This window comes from Vicugna pacos, chromosome 31, assembly GCF_048564905.1.
Source record: "Vicugna pacos chromosome 31, VicPac4, whole genome shotgun sequence".
In the NCBI taxonomy this organism is placed as follows: Eukaryota; Metazoa; Chordata; class Mammalia; order Artiodactyla; family Camelidae; genus Vicugna; species Vicugna pacos.
This window is the reverse complement of record NC_133017.1, coordinates 967,599-985,042: the sequence shown is the minus strand read 5'-3', so window position 1 is coordinate 985,042 and position 17,444 is coordinate 967,599.

Genomic DNA, 17,444 nt, shown 5'->3' with positions numbered 1-17,444 from the left:
AAAATGAAGACAATATTATTAAAAGACACCTAGCCCCCTTTTGTGTTTTAAAGATTCTTTGGGTGGGAGTCTGGAGATGGTGTTTTCAGTCCACTTGGGCCACTAGTGAGCTCTGGTTCTTGGCCGTGGTCTTTGAGAAACAGACATGATTTCTCATGATTTCCACCGACCAGACAACAAGTGAGCCTCATTTTCATTCTCAGCTTCCCTGTACAGCATTCTGAAAGTTTTTCCACTTCTCTGTTGTCTCATTATAAAAGCATTCCAAATGCTTTTTTTTAATGTATTATTTTTAAGGGGAGAAGTAACTAGATTTATTTACTTATTCATTTTAATGGAGGTGCTGGGGATTGAACCCAGGACCTTGCGCATGCTAAGCACGTGCTCTACAACTGAGCTATCCCCTCCCTCTCCTTCCTTATTATATATATATATATATATATATATATATATATATATATATATGTTTTTTTTTTAACCTTGATGGTGTCAGTGATGAAACAGACTGAGTTTTCAGAGGAGTGTTGAGACCATCTGCAGGCAGTAACTCTGGCCTGGGTGGATGAGGCAGGGGGTTCAGGAATTTTTCAGAGTATGGTGTGTTTTTTCAGAATTATTTGCAAATTTTTCTTATCAAGAATAAAAAATTTAAATAAATTTTATTTAGCAGAAGGAGGAAATGTGTTAAGCAAAGGGATATAGCTGCAAAGCCAAATCACTATTTTTTTAAATTTTATTTTATTTATCTTAATGGAGGTACTGGGAATTAAACCCAGGACCTTGTGCATGCTAAGCACATGCTTTACCACTTGAGCTACATCTTCCCGCTCAAATTGAGTTTTCTAGATCTTACCTCTACCATCCAAATGAGATAGAAGATTGCACCTTTAAAATGCAGACTTACGAAGCATACTACCCCCTACTCCTGAAAAAAAACAGAACGCATTTCTAAGTGTTTAAGGTCATAGTTCATGTACCAGGAGAGGTTAAATCCAGAGGAAGAGAAACAGACATCTTCCACAGATACACAAGTGAGGAGTCGGGGCATCATATAAAAAGAGTCGACCATTGGCAATGTTTTCCATACAGAAACCGTCCTAAGCAGGAGGGCATCTAATTCATGGCTGTGTGTTGTCATCTTAATGTACCTGTGCGTGGGGCTGAAGGGGAAGGAGGGGTTTCAGAATCACCCAGTGCTGACAAGAGCAGAGAATTTCTGACATGTTCCAAGGATAGAAAGACCTTGTACTTAATCTGAGCCCTCTCTGGCCCCAGTTGGCTGGAAGGGACATGAGTGTTGGGGCAGGAGGTTGCAGGCTCTGCACGATCACCCGCTGGTACAAGCCCAAACGCTGTTCTGATACTTAGTCATCCTCATCCGGGTGTAAAGTCATGCTGTGTCACAGGAACATTTAGAGATGAAAACAAGAGACCTTAATGGGAGAACTGTGACTCCAAATCCAAAAGGAGTGTTAGTGAGAATTGTTCTCAAGAAATCTAATATCTAGACTCCTCCCTGAAGAGGCAGTATCTGTCAGGGTCAAGAGGCTATTAGAGGTCAAGTGCTCCGGCTGTGGAACCAGACTGCCTGACCTGCCACGTACCAAATGGATGCTGTGAAGGCAAACACCACCATTTCCTGTGCCTCAGTCTCCTCCTCTGTCTAATGAGAGTAATATTAGCCACACCCAGGAGCCCTGTGGGGATTACATTATGTCTAAAGCACATTTTCCAAACTAGGTTATCATTACTGTTATCACCGTCATCAACCTCTTGGTGCGAGCCATCTTCCACAAGTTTCGGGTTTGTAGACAGCAGTGGCTCAGAATGTCAGCTTACACCTCATTGTTCACCCTCAGGGAAACCAGCTTACTTATCACATTACCCGTACTGTGGAAAGACCCAAGCATGACATTTGTTCATTACAACAATTTACTGATTTTTTTTTAATTGCAGTACAGTCAGTTACAATGTGTCAGTTTCTGGTGTACAGCACAATGTCCCAGTCATGCATATACATATGTATATTCATTTTCATTAAAGGTTATTACAAGATGTTTATCATAGCTCTCTGTGCTATACAGAAGAAACTTCTTTTAAAAATCTATTTATGTATACAGTGGCTAACATTTGTAAATCTCAGACTCCCAGATTTATCCTTTCCCACCCCCTTTCTCTGGTAACCATAAGATTGTTTACTAGGTCTGCGAGTCTTTTTCTGTTTTGTAGATGAGTTTATTAGGGTCCTTTTATTCTTTTCTTTTTTTTTTTTAGATTCCACATATGTGTGATATCATATGGTATTTTTCTTTCTCTTCCTAGCTTACTTCACTTAGAACAATCATCTCTAGGTCTATCCATGTTGCTGCAAATGGCATTATTTTATTTTATTCTTTTTGTGGCTGTGTAATATTCCACTGTATAAATATAACAGAGCTTTTTTATCAAGTCATCTGTTAATGAACATTTAGGTTGCTTCCATATATTGGCTATTGTAAATAGTGCTGCTATGAATATTGGGGTGCACATATCTTTTCAAATTAGACTTCCTTCCAGATATATACCCAGAAGTGGGATTGCTGGATCATAGGTTAAGTCTATTTTTAGTTTTTTGAGGAAACTCTATACTGTTTTCCATAATGGCTGCAACAAACTACATTCCCACCAGCAGCGTAGGAGGGTTCTCTTTTCTCCACACCCTAATTTACTGTTGAAAAATTAGCTTTTTTCACTTCTAACAAGTATTAAATTGCTAAAGAGAAAAATGACTGAAATCTGAAGGCCCTTCATACCAACTTCAAGAACAAAAAGTCTTCCAGCCTTGTGCTCTCACTGTGCAAAGAAAAGATATTGGCTAAGAACCTTTAAAATTTTGCATTATATTTATTCTTAAGAAAAGGATTTAAGCTGTAATTCAAAAAATCATTCTATTTCTTACATGACACATATATGTTTATATTTACTATTAAGTTGCAAATGGCCGGAGGTATGAAGTTACATGTTAAAGTCAACTTAAAAAAATTTTCATTGAAATACAGTTTACAATGTTACATCAATTTCTGGTGCACAGCATCATGTTTCAGTCATACATATACATACATATGTTCCTTTTCGTAATCTTTATCATTATAGGCCATTACAAGGTATTGAATATAGTTGCCTGTGATGTCCTCATTCTAAGTGAAGTCAGCCAGACAGAGAAAGACAAACACCATGTGATGTCACTTATCTGCGGTCTCTAAAAAAGTGACACAAGTGAACTTTTTTACAAAACAGAAAGAAATTCACAGGCATAGAAAACAAACTTATGGTTACAGGGGGAAGGGGGATGGGAAGGGATAAAGTGGGAGTTTGAGATTTGCAGATACTAACTGCTATATATAAAATAGATAAACAAAGGCCAACATTTTTTATTCTAATTAAACTGAGTTTATAATTTGTCCAAATGAAAATTTCACCCTTGTTTTCACTTGTTTTGTGTTTGCTTCCCTATTTTGTTATTTCCCCCCTTTTTTCCTCTAATAAATACCTACAATGTGTACACTTTGTTTGGGGTTAGGAGGAAGATTTTAGTACGGCATCCAGGGCAGACCCAGAGTCCTTCACCATGACTCTTCACCACATGACAAGACAGGGAATCTACCTTGCAAAAACCATAGGAAAAAAAATTAACATCCCAGTTAGTTTAGATTTAATTTTAACTGAACTTTCTATAATCTGTTTTCTATGTTTTGCAAAGGTCTATTGGGGGAGCCAGAGTCTGTGGAGAAGGCTCAGTCCACCATCTTGAAGTAATTCCAAAAAAGAATAGTTTCATTTTCTACATCCCTGCAGCAAGTTGTCCATTCCTCTTACAGCTTTTACCACCCTGAACCTTGTGCCTCAATGACCTGAGCCTTGTTTTCTCTTCCCTACTGTGTCCCACAGTGGCCAGGGGAGATGAAAGCAGAGACTTATCACACCCTTATGGTGTTTAACAAACATCAAGTGTGCCATGCAATTTAAGTCATTTATGCACCCTGTAAATAAGCATTAATATTATTTCTACTATATGGATGAGGAAACTGAGGCCCAGAGAATTCAAAGTATATTACATTGTGCCTCTCTGAATTCAAAGTCCAAACTCTTTCCATGAGGCAGGGATTTGATTCATTTTTTAATCCCCCAAATAGACGAGTGTATCTCTTCACTCAGAAATTCTCACTAAATGAAAGAAAGTAAATATTTCCTTCAAATAGTTCTACTATATATATCATATAATATTTGTCACCTATGATTTCTCAAAAACTGGCTATGCTGTGCTCAAACATACACACACACATTGTTGCACACACAATAAAAAGAAAAAGCTATTCAGCATACAAGATAAGCAAGCTTGAAGCATCTTAGCAAAGCCTATATATTTGAGAGTTTCAAACAGAACTTTAAACATGTCTTTTTCATTATGTATGTAACCCATATATATGTAAACAAATAAACAAATATTTTTTAGTCTTACAGAGCATGGTTTCCCGCATTCTCTCAAATACACTGGGCTCAGTTGAGTTGTATTGCATGGGTGAGTTTAATTAGTTAACAAGGGTTGATTACACAATAGCTGTGTGGTCTAGGCCACTCAAAAAGTAATTAAAATAGACTTTCTAAACATATAGGTTGTCATTGAACACCAGATTCTAATATCTTTACTTCACCAGTTACTTGACAGCATGGGTTTTAAAATACACAAATTGTGTTCAAAAGAGTAAATGCCACAGCATAAAGAGCTTATTTTAATAAAAACAGTTCTATTATACAGCAAACATTTCAAATGTGTTGGAATAGATCACACAGTTACACTAGATGATGTATCAGGAGCTGCCATGGAAAGGCCCACATGGCACATGTGGCCAATAGCTGGCAAGACACAGAGACCTTCAGTGCAACAGCCTTCAAATCCGGAATTGGCAGAGCAAGTGCTTAGCATGCCTGAGGTCCTGGGTTCAATCCCCAGTGCCTCAATTAAATAAATAAATAAACCTAATTATATCCCCCCAACACAAACAAACAAATAACTAAAAAAAAAAAAAGAAAAGAAAGGAGAGGAAGCCTGCCAGCAACCAGGAGAAGAAGGCTGCACAGCTGGGTTGTGCCTTCAGATCAGACCGCAGCCCTGCCAGTCCTTTAAGTGACATTTCAGGAGACTCTGAGGCACAGAACCCAGCTAAGCTGTGAGATGATAAATGTTCATTGCCTTACACCACTAAGTGTGGGCATAACTTTTTTATGCACCCAAAGATAACCAATGCACTCAATAACATAAAATAACTGAATTAAAAGGGCTGAAATCAAATGTCTTCTTTCAAACAATGACTTGTAAAACTATCTGTGAAATAACACACACAGTACACACAACATGGGGTCATAGTTAAGAGCATAAATTCTGGAGCCAGAAGGCAGGGTTTAAATTAATTTGTTCTGAAGCTAATGCATATCCCACTGTCTAAACCCAATGTATTTTTAAGCAGCATTTTGTATAAAATAGTTTCTTACCAGAAGGTCTGCTCAGCTCAGTTCAGAGCTTACCTGTATCATCCAGAGCATCTAAGTGTGTGGCTGATGTTCTGAAGCAGTCACTCACCCAAGGAGAGGTGAGAGAGGCCTTTTCACACAAGCAGAGAATCAAAAGAAGGGAGAGAGAAGTATCATGAGGTAACTGATGAGAAAAATGGGATTTAGAATCTACATGCAGCAACTCTCTTTCAAAAAAAGATTATATATGGTTTCTCCACAAAGGAACAGAGTAGAATTAAGTCAGTGGAAGTTCTGTCTGTTGTTATGAGGATGTTTTTCACCTGATTTTTTTTTTTTAAATTGATGCATGGTCAGTTACAACGTGTCAACTTCTGGTGTACCTCACCATGTCCCAGTCTTGCACATGTTTTAATGTTCGAAAAAAAAGGTGTGCCTTTCACTCACTTTTCCTCTTTCACTCTCATAGTGCAAACAAGCATTGACCAGCCTGGACATCAGCACAGGTAGAAGAGGAGACCCACAGAAGGGTGGAAATGCTTCTTAGGACTCGGAACAGGCTCTCGGAGACTCTTGTCTGAACATTGTGGGTGTGTGCCTTTCAAGTCTCAAGCCTCATGAGAGCAGACTGAGGCCCTTTTCTGGTGTCCCTCCCCAGTGGGATCAGAAATACTCGGGAAGAAAATTTCCCATGCACTCTGCCAACAAATCAACTCGACTCCCACATTACTCTCTTCTCAAATTAATTTTAATTTGCTTCAAAAAATAAACCCAGTGCTCCCATGGAAGAAAACTCCTTACAGCTCAATGACACTGTCAAGAAAAATCAAAAGGATGCTCAAAACTTGGTGGCTCAGAAGATGAAATCTGACCATTCGATTCTTGCATGAAACAGCTTCTGAGTGGCGTGAGTTTTTCTCAGACATTCCCAATGGCTGCATCCTGCGGGACTGTCACAGATTGTGGAAGCAACAACTGCCTTGTTTCCAGGTCAGCAGAAGTGCTGCATCCTCCACATATATCCAGAGTAAGACAGCATCCAAGCTTCCCAGCCATCTCTCCATCAACAGACCCGTGCAGAAGGACCATGGAGATGGTGAACGACGCTCACCCTGACAACCGGCAGCAGACAGAACCAACCTAAAGGAAATCAGAGTCAGCTGAAAGGACGTGAGGATGCTGACTGTTTCAATGTCCTATTTGGTGTGATTTTTTTCTGAGGGAAATGTGTGTATTGGATGCAAATACTAAAAGAGCTTTTGAAGGAAACTATTTATATCCCTCGGTCTATGTACATGACGATTAAGACGATTAAATGGGGACTATTAGCAATTGTTGTCATTTTTAGGGGAAGGGAATTAGGTTTATTTATTTTAATGTTGATGTGGCTAATGCAAAATTGAAAGCAGCAAATTATGGCCAATTTTACATTGTTCATGATTTGGAATGCAAGTAACCAAAAACAACAGGTTTTCTCCTAGAGAAGAGGTACCATCCAGTCAATAGACCCCGCCAACTGGCAGGGCACCGAAACTGCCCTAAATCTAGTGTTGTCTTTGGTTAAACCATCCTGTGATTCCCATTTGAAAGAATTTCACTTCAGGCAGCACGCACATCTCGTCAGATTGTCTTGGGAGAGTCCTGAAGAAATGGGATCCATGAAGAACTGGTTGGGTTGACATCACCGGAGGACCTCTGTGTCCAGGTACAGCAGGCCCTGTGGGGTAGTGCCCCTGGGGCCCTCGGGTATTGAATTCCTCAGTTCACTACGAAAGAACTTATTTTAATTCATGAACAATCTCTTTCTTCATAATTTTTTTTGTAAAACTGGTAAAAAAGGTACCTAGAAACTAACTCGATTTAGATTACACATTCTTTCATGCACTATTTGTAATGAGTAGTAGATTCGTCATGATATTTTTAGTAGAAATAAAACAAGCTAAAGGGGAAAAAATCATATAGTATATGAAGTGAAACATTTATCACCACAGAGATAAATGATGGCTATTTCATTTTCCAAAAACTACTTCTGTTGAATAACTCTTTCCAAAGCTGACTTTCAACCATTTCAGAAAGGATGACTTTCCTGAAGGCTCCTACAGGAGGTAACTGACACTTTAGATTTTCCAGAAGAACTCATTGGAGTAGAATGAACCCAGATAGTATAGTTGTTTGCCAAAAAGTCAACAGACCTGTGCTTGCGAAACAGGACATATCAGGCCTTGTTCAGTCTCTTTCCTTGGTGACGGAGTTCAAATCCCAGGTGTCATTCGAGTGGAACAAACCCACCAAAAAATCAATGAGTTCTCTCTAAGCACGTCAGGAGGTGGTACCTGACTGAGGAAGATGCTTGCTTCACATGGTTGCACCCACTGTTTATACTGTGCTTGCCTAAAGCCCAAACCTACAATTAATCTGCAGAGTTCCTGGGCTACTTTCACATTTCCTGTGTGAGGAAATGCCATCTTCCCTGAACCGTTTCACAGACATACCTATAAGTAGCTGCTCTTAAAATGGGAGAAACTAAAAGAAAACAACTCTTTTTAGAAATGACCCAGGTCAGGAGGCTTCCTGGTTTTTATTGCCACTTCAAAGCCAAACCAGATAAACTAGCTTAAGGTACCACTTTGACATGGAATGGAATTTGATCCAGCTGTCTGAGGAGCACGTGGTTTGAGATCACAGGGATTTTGCTTGGAAGTCTCGCCTCTCACCCATATATGGCAGAACCCGCCGTGCACGCTGCTCGTTTGTACCAAGAACCCCTCTCCGCCAGCTGACCCACCAGACTTAGGACGTCCGCTGCTTCTGGTACGTCCACCCCTCATTCCTGCAGAAAGTCACATGAGACTTGTGCGCTCTGACCCTCCATTTTCACATTTTATTTTTCCTCTCCAGGCTGCTCCGACCAGCAGCAGGGACCGCGAGCGGAATCCGGGATTGGAAGGTTGCGAATGCTTGGATGCCACGTGCTCTGTCCCCTTAGAGATGCCTGACTCACACATCCTGTCTGGGTTAATGCTGCCTTTCTAACTGCAGAGTGTCTGGAGCTCGCACCTGCCCAGGCCACCCTCGAAGTGTCACTGCTTGTTTCCAATAGTGCTTGTGTGTCCCCAGATCTCTCTGTCCATCTCTGATGCTCTTAGGAGTTTCCTTGGAGACATTTTTAGCAGGAAATGTGTCCCTTGCTTCAGGCTACTCTGTTCTTTCAGTGTCTCAAAGCTAATTTGACTAAGTAACGTCTAAGGCTAGATATGACCAGATGACTTTCCAGATCAGACATGTGATAGCAGAGGTTTAATGAGAAAACTTGGATTTCTCAAGGGGCTGTGAAGCTCAGCTGAGTTATTTGTGTTCTATGTAGGAAATAACCCAAGTCGAAGATAAATGTGACATTTCAAATGGAATATCTGCTGACGTTTCTGGTGGCAGCTGCAAGGATGTCTAAGGTTTTCCATTTCTCTGTTCAGCTTCAATAATGAACATGAGGTCCAAAAACCATCTTTAAGAAAGAAGCAAGAGCTCAGTTTAGTCAAGAGCATTAGGCAGAAGCTGGGGGGAGGAGCAGAGCGCGTGCTTAGCATGCAGGGTTCAGTCCCTGGAACCACCTCTAAAAATAAATAAATAATCTAATTATCCACCCTAAGAAAAACTAAGAAAACAAACAAATAAAAAAACCAACATTAGGCAGAAGCAGGAAGCTGGAAGCTTAATCTTTTTCTTCTGAATGTCTACAATACAATACTAGGTTTAAAAATGACTAGGGGTTTACTAAGAAAGCTTGTAACATCTGAATGCCAAAACATCAGGTTGCCACTATCACTACCTGACATTCTTCTTTAAGCTGGTGATTTCTATAAACTGTTTTGGTTCACATTTAAACTATTATCCTGAATTTTCAATCAAAATTTCTCATATGGAAAATGTGTACCCATAACTGGCATTTTTAATGGATCTGATAGTAACAACGTTGTAACTTAAAAACTCTCATGTTTTCCTTCCAGTTGAAGGTTTGTTTTCCTGCATTCAGGAGAATATTTTTAAGAAAGTTTGGTGCATATAAATAGCAGCCCCAATAACCAAATCTTGACATAAACTGAATATTTGCAAATGTGCCAGAAATTCAGTGATATTATTTTGTTTTTGTTTTTTTTTTCCCTCTATTTTTTCCATGGGCTCCAGCATTTGCTGTCTTAACTTGTGATTGGAAAAAAAAACTACCCAAATAGGGCAAAAAGATGTTTCTGTCCTCTGAATTCAGCCAGAAAATCAAGAGGAATCAACAAATATACAGGGTCTTCTAACTGGGAAATACTGATGTGATCAAATGTTCTACATGTAATAACACCGTCCTCTGAAGTTTGGCCAGGAGCGCCATTCACTCAAAAAGAAAAATCCACATTTAAAAAGTAGGGACGCTGGACCCTCCGATGACAAAAAGCTACAGGACAAGTGGATCTGGTCGCTGTTAATCACAGAACCAAAAGGGTGCTAACAGCTGGTAAACCCCTCTGTCAATACTTTGAAGATGGTCCACATATGACATTAACCATGAATTAAGAACTATTAAGTATATATTCCTTTATTAACTTGTTAATTAATCATATTGGAGAATAAATTTATTATTTATCTACCCAGTAAAGCCTCATTTAACCATTTAATTCTTTGATTTTAAATGCTGACAAAGACATTTCACCAACACATTTTCCCTTATAAATTCACATGTTTAAATAATTCCTATTTCATATTTTTTTTATTTTGTCATGACTTGAAAATATGTAAAAGAAATTTCTTCCAGAAATATGAATATGTGTCCCATTGCTGACTTATCCCTTCCAAGGTTGGGTTTCCCCAACCAGCCCAAATGATGATCATGGTGCTGTCCTACACAATGGAGGCCAGGCTGCCTGGTTACCAAAGCGCAAACATTCATCCCACTGCCATCAAACTGTATCCCCCTTCACGATTTGTGGGCCTCAAAAAGAAAAGAGAAGACAAGCTGAAAGAAAAGAAAGAAACCAATAAGTTTCTGATAGGATGGAATATTTAAATTCACATATTTGTACTGCCCACAAAAGCAGATCATTTCTGTTTTTCAACCCAAAAATGCTGTTTCTTCCTATGAAAAAGTATCTGCCTTAAACTAGAATTGAAAAATAATTATGTGACAGAAGATAGGGAACCACATCATCATACACATGTCCAGAATTCAGTAGGTTGTGTTACTCACCTTCAGTCCATGGGGAACCCCCACATGACCACCCTCATCAATGTTAGGTGACCACACAGCTCAGAACTGAGCTTGTTCCTTGTTCCCTGACCACATGCCTCCTGATCACCTGATTCTCTGACCCAGGCTCTGAAATGCCACTGCCCACATCCATCTCAGAGAACCAGCCATACTGTGAGGAGTGATGGGGATAAACGTGGAAAGGGGGCCGCTGCACCACTGACTCACCCCTTGTCTGCTGCAGCAGTGGAAATACCACTAGTTAGAACTGCTTCTTTCCATTTCTGCCTTTCACGCCCCTTCAGAAGTCCCAGTAAATCAAACTGAGTCACACAAAACCAGATCACATCCTCTTCCCTTCCCGGAGAGATCCAGAACTGTCTGAGAGATGGGACATCCGGAGAACGCAGAGACACGCACTCTGAACAGAGCTGGGGGTGCAGGGACAGAAGGGTGAGCCTCTCAGGGTAGAGTCTCCCTGAGATGGTGACCAGGCATTCCTTCTGCTTCTTCCTGTCTCTCTGCCTTTATCTGTTCATCCTTCATGTTCATTCATCCAGAGCAAGCCTGGACTGCTTGCTCTCAACGGCAGTTGCTCCTATTGCTCCTTGAGGGGTCATGGTAGATTTAGCTAAGGCCACCTCAGCAAATTCTCCTGAAGGAGAACACCTGAGCATGTGACACTTCAGTGAGTGACTCTTTCTGTCCCAGCATTCCGACCTGCATGTGGACTCTGTCGTCGTGGAAGGGTTGTTTTTCTTGTATTAAGAACAAAGTAAAATCTTTCATATCATACAATTATTCTATAGTTAAGTCACTCTACTTTTAGAAAAATATCTACTTAGATAATGATGTATTTGATATGCTACTTTGGAAAGTTTAGGAGCTGTGAGAGATGGTTAGGAGGCTCCCCCCAGCTCATCGTGAAAGCAAAGGAGGAAAAAAAATGTGCTTGGGTAAAGAATTTAACATCCTGGTGGAAATTCTGTAAATACTGAATGATGTTTACCAGGCCTCTACCTACCTCTGCAAAGAAAAAGAAAAAAGGGGAGGAAAAAAGAAAGCATGATTTTGATCTGTGATGCAATGCTTAAATGCCCTACAGAAGGTCATCTGGTTCCTTTCCCTGTGGTAGCTGAGCTGGAGAGACAGCCGCTCTGCACTCCACTCCCCATGGTCAAGTGTATCAACTGATGCAAGGATCACGTACCGGGTCCTCAGTGCAGAACGAAAAAGGAATCCAGAGATTCTCAAATGTACAGAAGTTTTCTCCTAGCTGGGGAAGAGGTGTTCTGGGGCATTGCACACATTTTTCCCCTTTATTTACGTGCTTTAAGGAGCCCTTTAGCTCACCTTAGAATATGATTTATGTACCATAATGCCTTGGAAGGCAAAGAAATTTTCACTCTTTCCAAGCAGGCTGCATTCTTCTTTTATCTGTTTTAACAGAATTGCTTTCCAATAACAAAACTCATCAGATTTCAAACCAAAATACACTGGACCAAGAGGGTTTGGCACAGGCAATCAGGGAAGACATCCTTACTTGAAATTGCAGAGATCAACGTGATGACATTTACACATGCGCAAGTGTTAACATGGTAGAGGGAGAAGGGAAGCCCTCTTACCCCTTTCCGTTTCACTGGATATGTGATGGAAGGATGGACAGATGGACAGATGGATGGATACTTCATCACTGGAGGCTGCCCAACATCTTTGAAATGCAATATCCTTCTCTATTGGGTATTTCCCACATTATGAGCCCCAAAACTCACACCCTTGGGCTCCTCTGCAGCACAAGACATAGGTCCTACAGATCAGAATTACCCAGTCAATATCTGGATTCAAGAGTGAACTTATCTACAAAACAGAAACAGACTTGCAGACATAATGAACAATCTTACGGTTATGGGGGGGAGGGGGTGGGAAGGAATACATTTGGAAATTTGAGACTTACAAATGTTAACCACTGGGTATAAAAATAGATAAACAAATTTCTTCTGTACAGCACAGGGAACTATATTCAATATTTTGTAGTAACCTATAATGAAAAACAGTATGGGGGGGAGGGCATAGCTCAAGTGGTAGAGCACATGCTTAGCATGCCTGAAGTTCAATCCCCAGTACCTCCTCCAGAAAATAAATAAAAAAGTAAGCCTAATCAACCCCCAGTAAGATTTTTTTAATTAAAAAAAAGAGTATGAAAATGAATATGTGTATGTACATACATGCCTGGGACATTGCACTGTACACCAGAAATTAACACATTATAACTGACTGTACTTCAATAAAAATAAATAATTTTTTATTTAAAAAAAGAGGAAGCTATCATATTGGGGAACTGAACTCCTAACAGATGCTTCTGGAGAACCTCTGGGTTGTGATTGGATATGGTCTTGCCTGTGTTTCTGAAATCTGACTCTCTGGTCATCCTGGCAATAACCTCTAAAGGAACATTTTTTCACCAAGACAAATTTTTTTCTTTTTTTTTATTGAGTTATAATCAGTTTACAATGTTGTGTCAATTTCTGGTGTACAGCACAAATTTTCAGTCATACCTGAATATACATATATTCATTTTTACATTTCTTTTATCCATGAGCTACTACAAGATCTTGTATATATTTTCCTGTGCTATACAGTATAAATTTGTTTATCTGTTCTGTATATACCGGTCTATTTGCAAATCTCAAATTTTCTTAAAGGATGTATCCCTGAAATAAAAAAGAAACATGGTAACGTTTCTCATTACATCACATTACGTTACAAATGAACTTTGCCATTGCAAAACCAACTTTGCCACTACCACAAAAAATAAAAATAAATATAAATATTGTAGAATTATCAAGACCTTTGGGAGCATACTTAAAGAAAAATAAGAAGCATCTGTGTGACTTTTTCTTTTACTGAATCGTGCAGTGAAGAGGAGAGATTTGGATGGTAGCCTGAAGGGTTATAGCTGAAACGGCAGAAGAAAGACCCTGGGGCGAGGGACCGTCCTCAGGAGAGGAGCTGCAAGCAAAGAGCTGAAATGTCTAAAAGGGATCTGAGGGAGGAGGGTGTGGCAGGCAGTGCAAAATGCAAACCTCCTTTCCTCCCCACAAAACATTAATAAACTCTGCATTGTCTGTAAAGCACTTGGAGTTAAGTTGGAGTCAAGGAGACAGTGAGATACCGAGAGTCACTCAGAACGAGTGAACTTGTGTTCAAATCAACAAAAAGCCTTCCTTTCATTGGGGCATGAGGATTCCATCAACCAGGTGTCTCCGAGGCGCCAGTGGGAGAGGATAATTAATCAAGGTGAACCTTTGAAAAATAAAATCTACCTATGGGTCGTGACGGTGTGAACGGGGGCATCTGATGGGCGGTTTGTGTTCTCAGAGGGGATTATGCGCAACGGCAGGAATCCATCAGTGCACCGCCTGCTACTGCCTTCAGAGGGGAGGGCGTACTATGACCCACCCAGATATCTCAAGGATGGGCAGTTAGCTCACCTGGCGGCGAGGCCGGCTCAGCGTTCATATCAGGAGATCAGTGCTCTAAAGTGGTAATAAATCTGGGATTGTCTCAGAAAAACAGAAGGGGACTCTCAAAGACTCCGGAGAACACAGAGGTAGTGATGTGAATGATCGCTACTGTTTTCTGCTGCTAACATCTGATTCATTTCTCACTGTCTTGATGGAGAACATCCAGTTAATCCTGGGAGTTATCTCCTAAGACCTCGCATGCCTCCGTGAAAGGTCATTCCATGACCCTTGTTCTTAGTCCATTCCAGAGCCAAGGTCTTCTGACCAAATTCTCAAACATTCCCACACTATATTTCAGCTCAGTAATGGGCTACCTTTTCACACAGGACCCAAAATCCATCCTGGAATGCTTCCCTTTGCCAGAAGAACCTGTCTTGGCCTCTTTCCAATAGAGTCGTTCTGTAAATCTCTCCCAGAATGTGCATACTCCCTTTCCTTCTAACCCTGATTCTACCTGATTCCTAGTCAAATCCATGCTTCTGCTTCTCAGTTGCCTTGATTTCTCCATTCACTGCTGACCGAAGGCTCGCCTGGTGGCAAGCACTCTTTTAACTGCTCAGATGTATGGAGGTGAACTATAAGACTTACAAGAATGATCCAAAATTCAATAGAATCACTTGTGTCTTTTTTTTTAATATTCCAAATATGAATTATATCATGTGGTGTTTTTCTTTCTTTTTCTGGGTTACTTCTCTTAGAATGATGATCTCTCGGTTCATTCATGTTGCTGAAAATGGCATTATTTCATTCTTTTCTGTAACTGAATAGTATTCCATTGTGTAAATATACCACAGCCATCTGTCAATGGACATTAAGGTTGCTTCCAATTACAAAACAGAAACAGGCTCACAGACATTAAAAATAAACTTATGGTTACCGGGGGGAAGAAGAGTGCGAAAGGATAAATTGGGAGGTCAAGATTTGCAAATACTAATTACAATATATGAAATAGATATGTTTGTATCTGTTAAACCCAAACTACTAATTTCTCTCTCCCTACTCTTTCCCTCACCAGTAACCATATTTGTTGTCTATGTCTGTGAATCTTTTTCTGTTTTATAAATAAGTTCATTTGTGTCATTTTTTTAGATTCCACATGTAAGTAATATCATATGATATTTTTCTTTCTCTGTCTGACTTACTTCACTTAGAATGACATTCTCCAGATCCATTCATGTTGCTGCAAATGGCATTATTTTATTTTTTATGGCTGAGTAGTATTCCATTTTATAAATACACCACAGCTTCTTTATCTAGACATCTGTTCATGGACATTTGGGTTGTTTCCATGTCTTGGCTATCATAAATAGTGCTGCTATGAACATTGTGGTGCATATCTTTTCCCATTAGAGTTCCCTACAGATATATGCCCAGGAGTGGGATTGCTGGATCACATGGTAGGTCTATTTTCAGTTTTTGAAGGAACCTCCACACTGTCCTCCATAGTGGCTGCACCAGTCTGCACTCCCACCCACAGTGTGGGAGGGTTCCCTTTTCTCCACATCCTCTCCAGCATTTATCATTTGTAGAGTTTTTGATACAAACCATTCTGACTGGTGTGAGATGACACTTATGAGAGTTTTGATTTGTGTTTCCTTACTTCCCTCTGGTGTTTTAAGGCTTGACACCCACACTCTCTCTGCTCCTTCAGTGATGCTCCAATACCGCTCAGTCTCCTTGCTGGCCTGTGATCTGTCCTACTTATTAATCATATCATGTCCTCCTTGCAACAGGCTATTTCAGCTCACTTTGACTTTCTTCTGTGCTTCAGTCCAAACTGGGCTCTCTTACCTTCAGTGCATATGTGAACGTTTTGTCTCCCACAACACAAAGGAAATAGTAACTCCTTCAGTTTCCTGTATTTCAAGCACTCCACCCCCTGCCCCCACACCTGTAAATACGTCTCCCTTTAAACCCAACATTTACAAACGGGTTAGTGGTCCATCTTTTCCTGAGGAAGTCAGCCCTTTAGAAATGGAGGATGGAAGAGAGGGCAGGGACCATGACTGTCATATTTGTACACCTGGTGATACAGAAAGGCTTGGAACATAGTATTGATAAACATTTCTTCATTTTTCTTTCTCATTAAGATAGAGGGAAAAAATAAAGAGGAGGAAAAGAGCCAGGAGAAGAGACATTAACATTTAGTTACTATTAGCATAAGACGACCACTGTGCAAGATGGTTTTCCTTTATAATATGTGGATGTTATCACTTTGTCCTTTTACCAAAGGAAACACTGAACTTTGGGGGTGTTGTGTGATTATAAATGGGCTCCCAAGAGCAGGGCTGGGATTGAAGCCAGGTACCTGCCGCCAGTTACCTTCACCACCGCTGAGTGAAGAATGCCAAAGAGAACACAATAGGCTCTCAGCACTTTACGCCTATGATACACAAAGCTTCCAGCAGGAGAGCGGAGAACACAGCCAGGCTAGGGGGCTTGACGAACTGCACAATGTCTTCATCTCCGCTGAAGAGGAAAACAAATTAAAATTGAAGACATGATTTGAGACAGGATTCCAAATGGCCTTAAAAAAATGAAATAAACTTTCTTGGCAGTGGAGAGGCACTGTGAACTACGAATTAAAAAAAAAAACGCAATGAAATATATTTCCTATTTAGAAGAGTCAAGTTTTTAGGATAAGAATTATAAAGAGAGCAGATTAAAATATCCCAAACCTTAAGAACTGGAAGCTTACAGGGAAGGTAGACCTTAGTTACAAATGAGAAGATAGAAAATGATTCCTGTAAAAATAAATTTTGTGGGACATCAGGAAAAGTAGAGATTTTTCTTTTAAAGATAAGGGGGTACTTTATGAAGGGTGACATTTTATAGATACCAAAAGAAAAAGAAAAAAAATCTGGGGCTGGAAGAAAGCTCACTTGGGATGGAGGAAACAGCCCAGCAAAAGTGCTGAGGTGGAAAAGTGGGGGTAAAAGTTAAGACTGCAGCTTGTCTGCGGTGCACAGTCTGGAAGGGTAGCCGTCAGAGGTTTGGTGTGTGAGGTAGGTAAGTCCGGGACCCATCACCTCTGCCTGCGTCCTTCCTGCATCAGGTCATGGGACTCCCTCTGTGTGTCAGCTGGGAAATCACATTAACATAACTGGGGTTGAAGGAACTAATCTGACAGACCATGAGCTGTGAAATAGAAGCTATTTATGAAAAAAGTAAATTTGATGGAG